General features: G+C 36.5%; 1 protein-coding gene across 2 annotated transcripts in view; it reads left to right on the top strand.

Annotated features, from left to right (window-relative positions):
- Window positions 1-17280, top strand: part of kctd8 (potassium channel tetramerization domain containing 8) — an 80243-nt gene that overhangs the window by 46725 nt on the left and 16238 nt on the right. The gene's annotated exons all lie outside the window — the stretch shown is intronic.

Genomic DNA, 17280 nt, shown 5'->3' with positions numbered 1-17280 from the left:
CGCTTTCTCTCTCTCCGGAGAGACGCTTGACCACACAAACAATGCACGATCTTTCGTGGCTAATGTAGGGTCAGCACATGAGGGGAAATGCAAAGTCTCTGGCATGACGGCTCTCTTTTCAACTCCTCCCCTGACTGCAACTGGCAAATCTTGCCGATCGGTGAGGCAAGGCGCAGTTCAAGTCGAACACACCTAAAGATTGAATTTATTAATAATTTTATAGATCTGGAAAAAATAAAAATAAGCATATGTCATTGATCCAGTAACAAAATTGATGAGAAAAGTTGATTTCTTGATGATGCAGCATTTCCAAATGTAGAATTTGTTACTGTGGGTTTGTCATAATTTTAGCTAATCTAAACTCACTCTGCTCACTTCACATTATGCTTAACTAGCCTATAGCCTATACAGTAAATTTTAAAATGAAACACAATATGTGTAAATAACATGTGAATCAAAAATGTGTATGTTCTGTTTTGCCTCTGCAAATTCAGTGCCCAGCAGTGTAGTTCCTTTCTTAAGAGTAAGAAACATGATGTCAGTTTACATGGTATTATGTTGCATTATATCTTGATTTTTAGTGGCGTTTAACTGTTAAATTATTTTACAGGAAGTTATCATGCTGCAACCTTCTAAGTTTACTGGCCACAGTCCCCTAGTTAATGGTGAGATTATATACAGTTACTAAAATGCAAAGAGTTAGAGAGAGAGAGAGAGAGAGAGAGAGAGGGACTTTGACTTTTAGTCTTTCTTTATTTTAACAATTATTTCTTACAAGTTAATCAAAATATATTAATATACAAAATACATAAATATACACATATGCACATTACATACACAAAAAATTACTTCATACATTCATTTGTAAAATTCCATCTTCCAATTTACATAAAACATCATTCAAACCCCAAGTAAGTTTAAAAGTATCAGGATCTCCAACCATTTTATAATATGTGAACTCAACAGTAAGCCGGGCAGATATCAGACCTCTTAAAGTCATATTAACATCAGTAGAAACACCCCCATTCATCTTTGCTTTTTTTGTTAGCCACACAGCTAACTTTGCTTGACCATATAAAAAATTAATTAACACATATATTTTTCTATTTTGATACTTATATTTCGGGCCATAAATAAAACCATTTAATTTAAATTCAGAATTCAAATTTTTACTCCATTCTTCCAACATTAGAAACGTTGGCAATCTTTCACACTGCAAGAATAAGTGATACACATCTTCAGACTCAAAACAAAATGGACATTCATCCCTTACTGTTGGATCAATATGTGCCCTATGTCTATTAGTAGTTATTGCTCCATGTATTATCTGCCATTGGAGGTCACCAGTTCTCTTATCAATAGGACGTTTATATAAAGTCCTCCAGCTACCTTTAGGGGATACATCAAATCCCTCTATCCCTTGCTATTTATGTGTCTGAAACACATTTTAATGATTCAAAATGCATCACTTTTACACAAGTATGATACAGTGCTTTCTTTCCAGTATCACCGAACAAATTAAGTTCTGGAGTGTTATAACTCAACAACTTTCCTTCATCCTCCAGCCATGTCTCCACAGCTGCCCTTACCCCTAAACTTGGAAACTCAACCATCTCATTAATACATTGTTGTTTTGTTTCCTCCTCCTTCAACAATTCTGTAAATGTTGATAGTATTACAGATAAAAAAATAATTCCTTAATCTTTCTGCAACATGGAGTGATTTGATACCAAGCTTTGCTGCAATATCCTTTGAAGACAACCATTCACTCTTACTCCAAAGATGAGAGACTTTTATAAACTGGGCTTTCACCATAGCAGCCTGCATTGAATGGAAGTTCAAAATGTTCATAGGTAATGCAGGATTGTAAAGAAGAGGTTCCTCTTTAATCCATGATCCACTTACAATACCTTGTTCTCGAACAATTCTCAAAACATTCCATGATTTTAGAACTGTCTTATAAAAAGGAGTTATTTCACCTAAAACCACATCATTTAAATTCATTAAAAACAATTGTCGATCTAGTCCCAGTTGTCCTCCTCTCCTCAAAAGACCACAGGCCACATCAGCCCAACTTCCCATACAAAAGCCTCTGGGCAGCTTGTAGTCTAAAAGCAGAAATCCTACATCCTATATCAATTAGCCCTTGCCCCCCTTCATGAAGAGGTAGGTAAAGTACTGCAGGTCTCAACCAATGCTGACCTGTCCAAAAGAAGTCAAAAAGACATCTCTGAATGTCCTTAATGACAGCAGCAATACAGTCCAAACAGTCATTTTATGCCACAGAGTTGAAGCAACAAGATTATTGACTATTAAGACCCTTACCCTATAGGACAGCTGAGGAATTAGCTATTTCCAGTTAGATAACCAGAAACATACTTTTTCTAATATTCCTTCCCAGTTCTTTTTCTTGTACATCTCATAACCTAAAAACACTCCTAAAAACTTAAACCATCTTTTCTCCATATGACATTATTAGGTAGCTATGGGACATTTGACCTCTCTGGACAAAAAGCGAAGCTTTATGGTGTGGTTCAATTTATTTTCGCTGATGATGCTCATCCATAACATTTAAAATTTTCTAAAACCACTTTAATATCATTGCTGTTCCTGATTATTACAGTTACATCATCAGCATAGGCGGATCATTTCACATCATTTAAAATATTTGACCCCTCAATATGTAAACCAGTCAACTGTTATCTTAATTTGCACAGTATGGGTTCAATTGCAAGACTATAAAGTTGCCCTGAAAGAGGGCATCCTTGTCTTATTACCCTCTGTACTTTAATAAACACTTAAACATCCAGCTACTTTGACCATACATTGTACAATAAATTAACCCATGAGATAAAACCATCTACAAAACCAAAAGCCTTCAGTAAATCAAACAAATAAGTGTGGTCAACTCTGTCAAACGCTTTTTCTTGATCAAGACATATTAACCCCAAATCATTATCATTATACATTGCATAATCTGTTATATCTCTCATTAAAAATAAATGATCCCTAATACATCACCCCTTTACACAATATGATTGCTCTTTCATAATTAATACACTCATATCATTATTTAGTCTACTGGCAATACATTTTGAAAAACCGTATAATCCATAGACATTAATGCAACAGGTCGCCAATTCTTCAAGCAATACAAATCACCTTTCTTCAGTAACAAAGACAACACTGCTCTATTACAGCTTACAGGTAAAGACCCAGTCTGTATTGAATTCAAAAGCATTTCAAAATAGAAATGTTTATAAAATTCAGATGGAAGACCATCTAGACCAGGAGCCTTCTCTGATGAAAGATCTTTTACAGCTTTTGTCACTTCTTGAAAAGTAATTGGTGAATCAATAACCTCCTTTTGCTCAGGTGTCAACTTCTTAAGACATGAAAATAATTCATCTTTACATTTAGGATCTGTGACATTGGCTCTGTATATGTCAGAATAAAAGTCAACAGCAATTCTTCTCAATTCATAAGAATCATAGGTAACAACACCTTCATCATTTTTTAAACCCACTATCAATTTTCTTTGCTTAGACTTTCGTTCTAAATTGAAAAATAATTTTGTGGGTCCATCAATGTCTTTATTTTGGATAAATCGTGCCCTAACAAGGGCACCTTTCACTTTATCATACAATAAATAATTTAACTGAAGCTTTTTCTCTGAAAGAGCAGTTTCCAAATGAAGTCCATTCCTCGTCATCATTTTCTCCTCTATATCAGAGATCTCATTCTCCAAGTCCTGTATCCTGGTCTTTAATGTCCTTTTTGACAGAAATTTGCAATTTTCCAATGTCCCACCATTGTTTAATATCACCATAATTCCCTTTTTGCATTTGCCATGTTTCCCAAAACAATTTAAAATTTGCACAAAAAACATTGTCTTGTAAAAGCTTATTAAAATACCAATACAGACTCCTTTTACTTTCCTTTAAAATGACAAAATCCATTGTTATCATTTTGTGATCTGAGATGATATTTGGAATAATATTAACATTACCCACTTTATTTCTTGAATCACATGTAATATAAAATCTATCCAATCTGGCAGCATGAACTCTACCATCTGTAACTTTTAGCCAAGTGTATTGTTTAAGTAATGGATTTTTCGTTCTCCAAATATCATCAAGATTTAAACTTTTAACCACATTAGATAACACAAGTGCTGATTTATGATGAGGTTCTTCAGCATTTCTGTCCATATTAAAATTCAAAGTGCAATTCCAGTCTCCTGCCATTATAATTACATCTCCTAAATTAAGAGATTTTAAAACATGACCCAATTTCAGAAGAAAAGGAAAAAGATACACAGATACATATATAAAGCCATAATGTTTATTTAGTTTTCCTCGAGTTCTTCTTTCATTCACATTCTGTTTACCCTGTCTTATCGTCGTTATATACTTCTAAAGTCTGTACCGTTTCTTTTGTGATAACACAGTATGATTGTACGGTTTACATGCCCACACTACAGAAACAACTAACTTTTCCTTATCAGGGAACAAATCTCCTATTTCTACCATTTTCCCTTTAGTCTCATCCAAAAAAGCATTTATCTGTTCTACAGAATACAAATCATCATCAGCTTTATAGAGATCTGACATATCCGACAAACTCTCTTTATCCTTCATGTCATCCTGACTCTGCGTCATAACATCAAAAACAGTGTCATCCTCCTCCATACTCGCACACTGCACACCACTGACGTATAGACCTACATGACAAGCTACAAGTTGTTCTTTTACAATTGCAGTACCATTTACACTGCTACAACTAGGCTTTTCATTATCAACATGGTTTAAGTTACTCGCAACATTCTCACTCACCTCCAATCCGTTGTCCTTACTCATCTCAGCCACAGGATCTCCGTCCAAGCCTGACTTTTCCTCTCCTGGTCTCTGTTTCACCTCCACATCCTTACGCACCAGTAATTCATCCGATTCACCACTAATCCTAAGTTCTTCTGAAGTTTTTTTTTTTTGAGGGCATGAGAGTCTTTTGTGTCCATACTCTCCACATTCAAAACATCCCAAACTCTCCGTACTGGCAAAAATCATGTACGAGCTATCGCCATCATTCACTCTAAACGATACATCAAGTAATTTATTTGGAGAATTCAGAAACATGAACACTTGTCTCCTAAAAGACATCACATGTTTAAGCGCAGGATTTTTACATCCTAAAGAAACCGCTTTAACCTCGCTTACTACTTTTCCGAATCTCGCAAGTTCTCTCACTATGACTTTGTTTTCAATGAACAGAGGGACGTTTGAAATTATCACATTTGTTGCCGGAGCAAACAGCGGAGTAGTATTAACAAACATTTATTTCACCCATAAACCGTTTTCAAGAACCTTTTTTTTTTTTTTTTTTCACCCAATTTTGGAATGCCCAATTCCCAGTGCACTTTAGTGATTCGCCTCAATCTGGGTGGCAGTGGATGAATCCCAGCTGCCTCCGCATCTGAGACCATCAACCCGCACATCTTATTACATGGCTTGTTGAGCGCGTTGCCACGGAGACATAGCGCGTATGGAGGCTTCCACTATCATCCCCATCCCAAAGAAACCAAAAATCACAGGACATAATGACTACAGACCTTTCGCCCTGACATCTGTGGTCATGAAGTCATTTGAGAGACTGGTGTTGGCCCACCTGAAGGACATCACTGGACCCTTTCTAGATCCCCTTCAATTTTCTTATCGAGCAAACAGGTCTGTGGATGATGCAGTCAACATGGGATTGCATCATATCCTGCAACATCTGGACAGACCAGGGACATATGCAAGGATCCTTTTTGTGGACTTCAGTTCGGCTTTCAACACCATCATCCCAGCTATTCTCCGGACTAAATTACACCAACTCTCTGTTCCCATGTCTATCTGTCAGTGGATTATCAGCTTTCTGAAAGATAGGCAGCAGCTTGTGAGACAGGGGAAATTCACTTCCAGCACCTGTACAATCAGCACTGGTGCCCCCTAGAGATGTGTGCTCTCCCCACTACTCTTCTCCCTCTACACCAACGACTGCATCGCCAAGGACCCCTCTGTCAAGCTCCTGAAGTATGCAGACGACATCACTGTCATCGGCCTCATCCGAGATGACGATGAGTCTGCATACAGAAGGGAGGTTAAACAGCTGGCTGTCTGGTGCAGTTAAAACAACCTTGAGCTAAACATGCTCAGAATGGTGAAGATGATTGTGGACTTTAGGAGGAACCCCCCAACACTGTCCACCCTCACCATTCTAAACAGCACTGTGGCAGCAGTGGAGTCATTCAGGTTCCTGGGCACTACCATCTCACAGGACCTGAAGTGGGAGACCCTCATTGACTCCATTGCGAAAAAGGCCCAGCAGAGGTTGTACTTCCTTCGCCAGTTGAGGAAGTTCAACCTGCCACAGGTGCTGCTAATTCAGTTCTACTCAGCAGTCATTGAGTCTGTCCTCTGCACTTCAATAACTATCTGGTTTGATTCAGCTACGAAATCGGATATCAGAAGACTACAAAGGACAGTTCGGACTGCTGAGAGGATTATTGGTTGCCCCCTGCCCTCCCTTCAAGAACTATACACTTCCAGAGTGAGGAAAAAGGCTCGAAAAATCACTCTGGACCCCACTCACCCAGCCCACTACCTTTTTGAACTGTTGCCTTCTTGCTGACGCTTCAGAGCTCTGAGCACCAGAACTGTCAGGCACAGGAACAGTTTTTTCCCCCAGGCTATCCATCTCATGAACAGTTAAAACTACTCCTTTGAGCAATAATTAATGTACAATACACAGCTTAGTCTTTTTATATTATCCAACACATCCTACCTCTTCTGCCATTACATTCCCTTGCACTATACATAACCAATTTGTATTTAGATTTGCACTACGTATTTGTATGTGTGTGTGTATGTAGGTATGTACAGTATGTATATGTATGTATATATGTATGTGTATGTGTGTGTGTATGTATGTGTGTGTGTATATATATGTATATTATATATATATGTATGTATATTATATATATATATATATATATATATATATATATATATATATATATATATATATATATATATAATATATGTCTATTGTGTATTCTGTTTTTTTATTCAATTTTAATTATTTTTTAAAAGTCTTGTTGCTGTTTTTGTATTATTGTGTACTGAAAGCTCCTGTCACCAAGACAAATTCCATGTACGTGTAAGCCTACTTGGCAATAAAGCTCATTCTGATTCTGAATCTGATTCTGAACAGATATGCAAGCAACAAATTTGGGTGACCCACGTCACCCACCAGTTGAGAAACACTGTGTAAGAGATTCTTAGGTGTGTCTGTGTGTGTAAACTCATATATTTCAACATATATAGAGCAGCAGTTGATATGCCTGAAATAAAACAAGCAAAAACAAGACATTGTCATATCATTTATAGTTTATAATGGCTGTATAATTTACAGTAAATCATGGCGATCTGTGCCAACCCAAATATCTCATCAGAAATAAACGCTTCTCTCCTCTGAGGTTTGAAAGAGAAAATGAGAGTTTGAATACAGAGAGTGCGGAGATTTCTGGTATGTGTGTGATTGTACTGAAAACAAGAGAGCACAAAATATGTTTACACAGTTTTGATGCTAATTATTTCTAAGATAAGTTTTGGCCCTCAGAGAATTGATGCAGACATCTGCTTCTTGTCTGTACAGGTTATAAAACTGTGCCTGATAACTAGTTATTGGTGTTGGAATGTAGAAAGTAGAAGGTGTTGGAAAAATCAACTGAATACTGTTCACAAGATTCTATACTGTCATTTAAAGGGTTAAACTTCTGCCGCACCGAGTCACGTGACACAATAACATGATGTTGATTTCCTTGAAGCGCTTCTATGGACGCAGTGCCAACAAAAGTGCCTCTGGTAACAAATTTCTTTACGTTTTTTCATTGAAACCTGTTTGGTTGTAAAGAGTAGAATCTCTAGTTTCATTTGATATACAAATATGTATATCATTTTTCGTGCATCAGCACCCTGATAAACATGAAGTCCACATACGAAGATTTTGGGACATTATTTCCGCAAAAGTAGAAAAAAACATGTTAGTTATTTTGAATAACTTTCAATATTAACACATCTGTGGGTAATATCGCTTCATTTTAATATATACTTTGTTGTATTTTATTTTGTTGTCTCTGTGCAATATGGCTTTATATTGACTTAAAATAAGATGAAAATGAAAATAAGGTGCATTTCAAACTGTTCTGAGACCAGTGAAGACAGGCAGCACACTAGAGGTTAAGTCATTCACTAAATAGGGAGCATCCTATAGCTTTCTGTGCAGCAAAGTGCAGTCAATCCTAAAATCCGACAAAAAGTTTTAGGCTGCAGATTATGTCTGGATCACTCAACATGTTTGGCACACATGGGACAATGGTAATCAGTACATTGATTCAGAAATTTATAATGCAGCATTTTATTTTAACAAGGTTGGCAGTGATTGGATGATGCTGGACATTACTTTCAATAAGAATTATTTATTCAGCTGTACAGAAAATAAGCTGTCATGTCTGTAACGTCTTAAAAACATGAATAACCAACACTCCTGGAAACATTATAAACAATTTGATAAAAAATAAATAAATAAATAAATAAAGACTTTCTATAGCTTAGTTTTATTTAAAATTTCACTACGTAGTCTCACTGTCCACATATGTGGACATACATTTTTAGGAAAACTATTTGCTCTAGAAAAACATTTTTTTTTTTTTTTTTTTGCTTTTTTATTAGGTGCTACCTAGTTACAAATCAAAAAGGGAAACAGAAAATGCACACAGGGGTCACACAGGGGTCTCAGGAGTTTCTAGTAACCATCACTGTTGTAACCATATTTGTTTGTCAGAAACCATGGTTTGGAAACAGTTAATCATGGTTTTTAATATAGTAATATTGTATTTTAGGAACCATGACTGCAGTAACCATAGTTAATCTTGTGGTTGCTAAGGTTTTTCAGAAAAGAAAAAAACTATGGTTAAACTATGGTTACTGTATTAAAACAATGGCTTATTTATTAATCTCCTCCCTATACTCTAAGGGGCTCTGTAGAAGTAAAAGTGAAAGTCAACAGAAATATTTATACACTAGTAAAGTAAAAAACATTTACTTAGTATTTGTACTCCATTACTGTACAGCTTTGCCACAAAATTTGAGGTCATTTATGTCTGTGACACAAACGGTGCAGGATGAGTTGTGCACAGAAGTTTAATCTGTAGGGGTTTGTTCAAATTCCTAATCCTAAAGGACTTTTCACAAGATAAGGTATTGACGAATTGCCGACAAATGTTCCATTTGCATTAAAAGCGAGATGACTGATTGCTGCCACGCCTTTACAATAGATGGAGCTTACTGACAGTCAGATTTAGTGGAGCATCACTTCTTACAACTGGTCTGCCCTCCGCCCACCATGGATGAGAAGAACTACTTGACAAGTTCATGGAATGAGAAAGAAAGCATTCGAGGCACTTTCACAAACTATTTTAAATATTTTATTTGGAACAATACTGATGACATCTTTTTGCTATGTACATCTACCTGTGTTATTACATTTGTTCAAAATCCTGCATGATACAAATTAAACGTGATGACATCTTAACGCTGAAAGAGTCTGAATAATAGCAGATCTATAAAAAGAAAATCCAAACCAACAAAACCAACAGCACAGCTGTTAACAACTGTAAATGATAGCACAGCATTAAAGATTTCATAATTTTGTTAAGAAACCACCATGTTTTTTTTTTTTTTTTTTGGTATAAGACACTGTGATAAAAAATACATATATAGAGTGCATTCACACAGAGTGCAAGTCACAACAATAGTATTAATATTAGAGCTGTCAGAATTAATGCGTTAATGCATTAATGCATGCGATTATTTAAAAAAGTTTAACACGTTAATTTTTCTTAATCATGATTAACACATTTTCCTTTAATACAGCATAAACCAGTATAAACACTGGTTAGAAGGGCGGAACCTTTGTAATGTGTCCACCCGGAATCATTACACTGACACACACACACAACAGCGCTTCCCTGGCTGTGTCTCATTTGGAACGATGCTTCCTCCGGAGTTCGCATTTGTTGGCCGCATACGTCATCGAGGCTGTCTCGTTTCAGAAAAGCGAGTAGGACACTTTGAATGCAGCCTTCGAATGCGACCTTCTTTCACGGGAATTCGGAGGATGCATGAGGTTTATCCTTCGTGGGCACTCACAACCCACAATTCTTTGCTTCAACGGAAATGTCTAAAAAAAAAATGCCTGTATATATGATGTTCAAACGCAAGGAATGTTAATTCCCAAGTTGAAGTGCCTCAGTAGATAGGTGCAGAGTATATAATATGTATTATTATATTAATATATAATTAAAATATAGTATTAGACTAAAAGTACACCTGTAAAATCAATTTTCTTTTCTCTTTACATCATTATAACTCTCCTAAAATGTACCTCATGCATTCCGTTCCAGAGGGACTTTGTTCCCTTCTCACTCAAAGTGCTCGCACTTGTTAAAGAGTGGCGTGCTGTCATAGCAACCATGTTACGTTATGTTTCTGTTTGTCCTACGAAGGCCGTCTCGTTTAAATGAGGCTTGTTTAAAGGAGGACACTCGGTATACTGCAGCCTTCAAAGGACGCGTCCTACCTAGCACGCAGCCTTCCAAAGGAGACATAGCCCCTGTCAGTGACCAAATGACGGAGAAAGGAGCTCTTAAAGCTATTTGATTTACAAAACAAGCCCAGATGGGACTTGTGATAGAAATCAAGTATTTTTCAGCCTAAGTAAGGCACATTGTAATTATCACAGAAGCATGTCAAGTCTTAACTATCACCAAAATGATGAATGAGACATTTTTGTTTGCAGATGCTTTTCCCATGGAGTTCAAAGCAGCGCTTGACACCCTGACACAAATCATAAACGCGGCTTCATGATTCAAGATGTAGAAAAGCGGAAAGCTACAGTCTACCAGCAGATTAATGTTGTGGAGAGTTTAAGAGATTTAATGCCCATTGCTATGAAAATGCAACCTATGGGAAGACTAGTTCTTTCAATTAGTCAAACTCACACTTAGACTCTGGGAAATGTTTAATTTTACTTGAATTTGTGATATTTTAGTGCATTTCTATCTTTATACTATGGTAGGCTTTGTTTGGAAAATATAAATAAAGCATGATATTATTACATATTGTTTTGTTTTCTTTCCTAAGATGGAAATAAATGCATTTTGACAGGAAAATAATATATAGTATCAAATTAAAAGCGATTAATTGTGATTAACCAAAAAAAAAAAAAATAATAATAATAATAATAATAATAATAATATATCAGAATCAGAATCAGAATGAGCTTTATTGCCAAGTATGCTTACACATACAAGGAATTTGTCTTGGTGACAGGAGCTTCCAGTGTACAACCATACAAATGTATATATATATATATATATATATATATATATATATATATATATATATCACACACACACACACACTACCGGTCAAAAGTTTTGAAACACTTATTCTTTATTATAATTTTTTTTTCTTCACATTTTAGAATAGTAGTAAAGTCATCAAAACTATGGAATAACATAAATGGAACTATGAGAATTGTGTTGTGACTAAACAAAATCCAAAATAAATCATAACTGTGTTATATTTTAGCATTTTTTTAATTTTTGAAATTGATGTCTTGGACCAAATAATAAAGAAAAGTTGCCAATAAGTGCCCAACATAGATGGGAACTCCTTCAATACTGTTTACAAAACATCCCAGGGTGATACCTCAAGAAGTTATTTGAGAAAATGTCAAGAGTACATGTTTGCAAATTCTAGGCAAAGAATTCAAGCAAATTTTCATGTGAAAATGTTCAGTGGCGAATTTTTGGCAAGTTTGCGGTAAATTTGCCATAAACTCTCAATTTCTGTAAGGGATATCATTTACATTTTAAGAGAACCAGTTTTTTAGGCATTTGATGCAAATTAAATACACATCCTCATTGCTCTTTCAGGATTTCTTCCATGAGTTATTTCAGCATTTAATGTCAAGCGTTTAGTAACTGCAGTGGCTACTGACACGTGATCCAAAGCTCATATTTTCACTGCGTGAACTCCGCCCTCTCGTATATGCACGTAGTGCTGCTGACCAGAAGTGATGATTTATATTTAAAAAGCACTTATATATTGATCTTTTTCCCAGCTAAAGCAATTGTTTTGCTTTAGAAAACATTAATTTAACATTTATCATGACTGTCCTTTTGGAGCTTCAAAGGATGTATCACCATCCACTTGCATTTTAAGGACCTACTGAGCTAAGATATTTTTCTTTAAATGTGTTCTGATGAAGAAAGAAAGTCATACACACCTGGGATGGCATGAGGGTGAGTATATGATTTTCATTTTTGGGTGAACTACCGCTTTAATGATGGAGAGCATTAAATACGTCTCTTAAAGAATCAAGTCTCGTTGAGCTGATGAACACATTTGTGTGTGTAGCACTGTATCAAGTTCTGTTCTTTTCATTGTGTTGTTTGTACAAATGGTAATGTTAATCTAAACTAAGAGTTGCATTTAAGTAAAGTTGTGTCTTAGTTGCTGTTATGGTCTTTGTACTGTCTTTGTTACACATTTCAAATAGCCTTTTTTCTAGATGATGATAACAATATTTATTATTTTTAATATTAAGAGTCCTGCAATGATGATCACACGTGTCATGCATAACTTTAAAAAAGCCATTTTTCTTCTTGAAATCTCATATAGCATCCCATGTTTCCAAGGTACAGTAATGTTTTGACAGAAGTTCATGTTAAGGCACTTGTTTGGGAACATTGCCAGTTCTTGAGCAGGAGTTTCCATTTTGTTCATGAGTGTTAAAATAAATTACGATCCGGAGCTATAATGTGTTACTTTGAATGGTATGATGAGTGCTCGTGGCTGTTATCAGTGGCGTTGAGTGACAGCTGTAATGTCCTCTCGTGCACACAGACGCACGCTCTACTCGCTCCTATCCAATTCAATCTCAAAGAAATATGCAAACAAATGTGTGTCCACTGAAGATATACATCCACAGATGTGTGGATGAAATGTTGGTTTATTAAAATAAAAAGTTACAAAAGGGTAGATGTGAACCCGTAACCTCTTACATTAATGCAGACAGTCCTACCACTAGACCAATCATTGAAGCTCTTTACTGTAGAGCCAACTGATGTATTTTTCCACCAGTGAACAATGTCCTAAGACAGACAGAAGCAGATTAAGAACTGAAATTATCAAATTAATTATGTCAAACATTTGTCATCAAGAATGACTATTTATCAAAACAGAACATTTAAAATAATATTTTTACTGTGCATAACCTAATTAATTAGGTTCACCACTTTGCATCCCAGTGAGAGCAGTGAAAGCATCAACAGAACGTGCATGCGCAAGAATCTTGACATGAGACAGTTACCTTCTAGACACAACCATATTTTATTCGTCATGGCATTTTATTGCTGGGCAAGAATTTTTATTTTTTCGTCATTATCGTCATTGCAGCGACAATTTGCGTTTGGTGTGAAAAGGCCTTAAGTATGAACAACAGTAATAGTGATCTTTGCTGTGATAGTAAAAAAGCTCATATATTTTATTGCATGGAAATCTAATTACCATATATATTCTCTTTGTCCCTTATCAGTTTCACAAGGACATCTAGATAAAGCACAGTCTATTTCTGATGTGTCTGATTGGTGCTTTTTATCACAGTCTTCAAAATTATATCATAACCTCTACCCATCTATTGCATTATCACATCCAAAACTTTTTCTCTGGGTCTTTCATTTTTGTATCAGTCCTGAAGGTCACTCACTTTCAGTAGTTCCTATGCCCTGCTGCTTGACCTCCCAGTTGATTGCCAGACTTCCTTTAATCCTGTGTTTCCCCTGCGGGATTACGCTCATGTTGAAATCCATATCAGATTTTGCCTCGCTTCAATCCTTTTCCATTCCTACTGCAGAAATGCTCTGTGCATTTCAATGATATATCAGCATTGTGTTCAACTTGTCTTTTTTCTTCTTACTTTCTCCTTCTCTCTCCAATAATCCATTCTCCCCAGGCAAAGGTCAGGGTGCGTTCAATTGTGACTGTCTGGCACTACTGAGAAATGCTAAACAGATGCACACAGGGATGGGTAGAATTCCTCGACTACTCCAATAAATGATATAAAAGTTTGCATGCCATCTTTGGAATGGTTTAAAGGGATAGTTCACCTAAAAATGAAATTCTGTAATAATTTACTCAACCTTATGTTGTTCTAAACCCTTATTGCTTTCTTAAAATGTTGAGAAATGTTACAATAACTGCACATTTGGATTGACTTTTTCAACAGTGGTAAGAGCATCTCCATCCATTATAATAGCTGAATGAGTTGTAGTCAGTTGTCTCTCTGTTTGATTTTAACCCGGTGCCTGTCTCTGCCAGAGCTAATTGGTCTTTATTTGATGGGGCCTGGATGAGGGATAATCCTGTGCCCCTCTGCCAACAGCATTGTGACAGCTGGGAGGATAATTAACATTTCAGCAGTCATTATCCAACATTAATGTGTGTGCTTTCAAACACATTAGAAAACAGCAAGCATTTGGTCTATTTTTTCTGTTTTATAATTGTTTTATTTCTATTTTTGGCCTTGTGATTTATAGGGACAGAGAGATAGATGACAGGAAACAGCAAAGAGAGGGGCAAATTGGATCAAAAAATACAAAAGCTGGACTCGAACTTGTTGCCCACATGAGCGCCACCATTCAATGTGTCGGTGCATGCCGTCAAGTCTACAGCTTGTTAATAGTTTTTTACATGGACATTAACCAGGTCCTGGTCATAGATTATAGGCTATAATGGCAAGAAAAAGTTAACCCTTTGGAATGACCTGCGTTTATGTATAAATTTGTCTTAAAACAGATTGTGCTTGTTCATTATTGTAACTTAGATGAATATCAAATCAGATTTTAACTATTAATACACACATTATTGTATTGCTATTGTATATATTCAAACATTCACAGTGTAGGTTGGAAAAAGTATGCATACCCCTAGGCTATTGATGTCAACAAAAGATAATTAGAGTCAGGAGTTGGATAACCTGGCATCAAGTTAATGAATGATTGGAGATTGGAGATGTGAGTTAGAGCTACTTTGACTTCTAAAAAACACTCAAACATTTTGAGTTTGCTATTCACAAGAAGCATCTGCTTACATGGACCATGCCTTACAAAAAAGAGATCTCAGAAGTTACGATCAAGAAGTGTTTCTTTGCATAAAGCTGGAAAGGGTTACAAAGTTATCTTGAAGAGCTTAGATATTCATCTCTCCACAGACAAATTGTCTATATATGGAGACTATTTAGTACCGTGGATACTCTCCCTAGAAGTGGTAGTCCAGCCAAGATGACTCAAAGGGCACACTGCAGAATGCTCAGTGAGGTAAAAAAGAACCCCAGAGTGACAGCTAAAGATTTGAAGGAATCATTGGAACTGGTAAACATCTCTGTTCATGAGTCTACTATACGGAAAACATTAAACAAAGGAAGCCGCTGCTTTCCAACCCAAAAAATGCTGTGCTCCTGAAGTTTGCCAAAGACCACCTTTACACTTCACAACACTACTGGGAAAAAGTTTTATGGACTGATGAAACTAAGGTTTTATTGTTTGAGAAGAACACGTACCACTAAGAATGGCGTAAAAACTGCACTGCATACCAACATAAAAACATCCTAACAGTAAAGTATGGTGGAGGGAGCATCATGATTTGGGAATGCTTTGCTGCTTTTGGGCCATCATCGAGACAAAAGTGAATTCCCAAGTTTATCAACATATCCTACAGGATAATATCAGGGTGGCTGTGCGTCAACTGAAGCTCAGTAGATGTTGGGGGATGAAGTAGCACAGTGACCCTAAACATCGAAGTAAATCCACTACAGAATGGCTTAAAAAAAGAAAATCCACCTTTTGCAGTGGCCCAGTCAGAGCCCAGACCTTAGCCCAATAGAGATGCTGTGAAATGACCTCAATAGAGACGTTCACGCCAGACAACCTAAGAATATGGCTAAGCTGAAGCAGTTCTGTAAGGAAGAATAGTCCAAAACTCCTTCTGAACGTTGTGCAGGTCTAATCCGCAGCTACCGAAAATGCTTGGTTGAGGTTATTGCTGCCAAAGGAGGATCGACCAGTTATTAAATCCAGCATAAAAGTAATTTATATGACTCCACTGGTTTAATATCCAGTATGTCTTCTGATTTTCTGGAGGCACTGATGGTTATTACTCTTTGTGGTGATGGGGACGTGGTCATGTGTCTGTCTGCAGGAGAGAGATAGCGGTAAGGCTCGTCACCTGGGTTGTAATTATCTCTAACATCTGTCTCTTGTTATAGTGATGGCAGAGGGAGACTTAAAAGCCACACCATCTCACCAGTTCGACAGAGAGAGAGAGAGCCCAAACTCGACGCTTGCTGAGTGTATTCGTTATCTAACTGAGTGTATAAAAAAGTTTCTTTTGTTATCTGATTGAGTGTTTGAATCTACATGAATAGACTGCATTAAGTCACCCCAGAACCTGAGGCAGAAAAAATAAAAGTCTTGCCTGCACTGCTTCGTTGCCTCCTGACTCCTCCATTGCCCAAGAGAACCGAACTTCTTACACTGGTGCCAAAGTCCCGGGTTTCACCACCCAGCAGTGAAGTTATCAAATCCCACGCCAGCATCAAGCAAACCCAGCATCAAGCCCTCATGGTGTTACGCCTATGGAATATTTTTATTTAATCATTCAGTTAATCTGTTTTTGATCATTGAATTAATATGTATGCAATATGCAATCAATGTATTATGATAAGTTGCATTACCAATGTTATATAGTAATCATTATTTTATTAATGTAATACTCTGATTTACTCTGATTATATAGATACAGTTTGAAAATGCAGAAAACAGCTTAGCTTGCAGTCTCTCTCTGTGTAAGGCCTTTGTGTCAAGGGAAAATTAATTGATGTAATACAGAAAGTAGGAGACCTTGGAGACGGGATGCCTGTGTCAAGCGAATGAGTAAGGAGTTTTAGATAAGGAACACCACATGTAGCAGCTTGGCTTCTCTTGAAAGAATTACAGCTTCTTTCTATCAAACTTTGTAGTGCCCAAAGGGAGGTGGGCATGTGGATATTGAAAGGATAATTTAATGAGCAGGACTGGTGCAGATAATGCCAAGATTACCAAAACAGGCAAACGAT

This window comes from Myxocyprinus asiaticus, chromosome 22 (genome assembly GCF_019703515.2).
Source record: "Myxocyprinus asiaticus isolate MX2 ecotype Aquarium Trade chromosome 22, UBuf_Myxa_2, whole genome shotgun sequence".
Lineage (NCBI taxonomy): Eukaryota > Metazoa > Chordata > Actinopteri > Cypriniformes > Catostomidae > Myxocyprinus > Myxocyprinus asiaticus.
The sequence above is the reverse complement of the archived record's forward strand: the minus strand, read 5'-3'. Positions and strand labels throughout refer to the sequence as shown.